The sequence below is a fragment of the Babylonia areolata genome, chromosome 21 (genome assembly GCF_041734735.1).
Source record: "Babylonia areolata isolate BAREFJ2019XMU chromosome 21, ASM4173473v1, whole genome shotgun sequence".
In the NCBI taxonomy this organism is placed as follows: domain Eukaryota; kingdom Metazoa; phylum Mollusca; class Gastropoda; order Neogastropoda; family Buccinidae; genus Babylonia; species Babylonia areolata.
Window position 1 is genome coordinate 38,347,539 of NC_134896.1, and position 2,500 is coordinate 38,350,038.

General features: G+C 45.8%; 1 protein-coding gene across 2 annotated transcripts in view; it reads right to left on the reverse strand.

The window, feature by feature from the left end:
* Positions 1-1,829, reverse strand: part of LOC143296731 (uncharacterized) — a 154,819-nt gene extending 152,990 nt beyond the window's left edge. For both annotated transcript variants that reach the window (XR_013057160.1, XM_076608788.1), the window contains exon 1: positions 1,672-1,829. The gene's annotated coding sequence lies outside the window, so the exon portion shown is untranslated. The remainder of the gene's footprint in view (positions 1-1,671) is intronic.
* Between the last annotated feature and the right edge of the window lie 671 nt (positions 1,830-2,500).

Consider the following 2,500-nt stretch of genomic DNA (forward strand, 5'->3'; position numbering starts at 1 on the left):
TCAGTTAGTAAAAGAACAACTTACAGTTCTGTCAGTACGGGAACAACTTACTTACTTTCTGTAACAGTACTGTCAGTAAAGGAACAACTTACTTGTTGTAACAGTTCTGTCAGAAAGCGAACAATGTATATCTGAGTCAGTAAAGGAACAACTTACTTGCTGTATCAGTTCTGTCAGTGAAGGAAACAACTTACTTGCTGTATCAGTTATGTCAGTACGGGAACAACTTACTTGCTGTATCAGTTATGTCAGTGAAGGAAACAACTTACTTGCTGTATCAGTTATGTCAGTGAAGGAAACAACTTACTTGCTGTAACAGTTCTGTCAGTAAGGGAACAACTTGCTTGCTGTAACAGTTCTGTCAGTAAGGAAACAACTTGCTTGCTGTAACAGTTCTGTCAGTAAGGGAACAACTTACTTGTTGTAACAGTTCTGTCAGTGAAGGAAACAACTTACTTGTTGTAACAGTTCTGTCAGTGAAGGAAACAACTTACTTGTTGTAACAGTTCTGTCAGTAAGGAAACAACTTACTTGCTGTATCAGTTCTGTCAGTAAGGGAACAACTTGTCTTTCAGTTAGTAAAGGAACAACTTGCTTGGTGTAACACTTCTATCCTTGCTTGCTGTAACACTTCTATCCTTGCTTGCTGTAACAGTTCTGTCTCGCCGCTGTCAAAACACAGATCTTATCAAAAAGGTTCACGTGGACCAAAGTCGGTCAGACACTGGTGTTGCCTTGCAGTGCTTTCAGACTGCCGTCACCACACTGCTGATTAGAACACAGCCTGCATGGTACATGTACAGGGTAGTCTTTGGGCCAACAACCCATCGACGTGCTTTTTTTTTTTTTTACACTGCCCATGGAAAATGGCATGGCCATAAGTACATTTTAATGTGAGCCTGTTATAAAACTCTCTCTGTGTGTGTGTGTGTGTGTGTGTGTGTGTGTGTGTGTGTGTGTGTGTGTGTGTGTTGACAGAGAAAGACTGTGAGTGAGTGAGAGAGAGAATGGGTGGAGGATGGGGGGTGAGGGGGGGGGGAGGCACTGGCAGAGACAGAGACATATTCACAGAGAAACACAGTCATTAGTTGTATGATATATAGCTGTCTGATATAAATGATACATACATTCTTTCACTGATATATATATATATATATATATATATATATATACAATCACATATTCACAGAGCAACACAGTCATTAGTTGTATGATATATATATAGCTGCGTGATACAAATGATACATACATTCTTTCATATATATACAATCATACATACACACATACATAATTATAATGTGTTTCGTGTCGTCCGTTTTCCGCCGTCACTGAGAGCCAACGAAGACAATTCAAATCTTGATTCATCAACCACTCCTCCACAGTCACCACACCCCCATCCGTCCACCCCCGCCCCAAAACACACACACACACACACACACACACACACCGCTCTCCCAAGGTGGATACGCAGTACACAGATCTTCACTTCAGAGGTCACAGCAGTGGACCGTGACACTACACAGGTTGAGAGAGAGGGGCCGCTACCAGGACACTAGTTACGTCTCACAGTACGTACCACACTGTCATGTTTACCCCCAACTGCACTGCTGTTAACACACCTGTCCGCGCACACCCGAGACCGGACACACAGACCAACACATCACCACTCACCTGCTCTGAGAGCCCCGGGGTGGGGAGGTGCCCGGGGGGCAGCAGCGAGGCAGCGAAAATGTTCTGGGGGACGAAAAACCCCACAGGTGGCCCGAGGAGGGAAAGAGGACGACCTGTCGCCCTGCTTACTCCTCCATGGTCTGAGCGCCAATGACTGACACAGGGCACAGTCACAGCAAAGTGCTCTCCCTTCCTCCCTCCCTCCCTCTCTCTCTCTCTCTCTCTCGCGGCTGGTTTCAGGAGGGGATCAACAAGAGAAACCCAAGTTGTGTTTCAAGCAATTCCACCAGCCGTGGTTGGAGGGTCGATGTGGTTAATGGTTAAGGTCTGGAGTATCCTTTACTCGCAGACGTTTTGTAATGACGGGGGACACATGTGTAAACTTAGGCTGGAATGGGCGATCCTATTTTTTTTTCTTCTGATTTTGAAAACGCGGGTTTTGATAGACGAACTGCGATGAATACATTCTGGCCACAGTCTCTCTATTAATTTTGGTTATCCACCAAAAGCGAACTTTCTGCAAGAACTTTGTAAGGACTCTCTCAGGTGACTTATATAAGGTGACTCATATATACTCATACAAGGGTGGTTTTATTTCCGTGTAAAAAGCATGCTGCTGAGGGAGCCTCGGCTCATCGTCTGATCCGAAAGACAACTGATTACAAAGGGGTCATACCTTGCCGCCAGGCCACCGTCCGCCCGTGTGGGGGGTGAGGGGGTGGGGTGGGGGAGACGTTGACCGCGTGATTTGATGCACCCTGTTATGTCCCTTGCCTGGGGTGATCTCCCAGAAGGCCTGTCAGACCAAAGGGGAATGTTCCTTGTTACC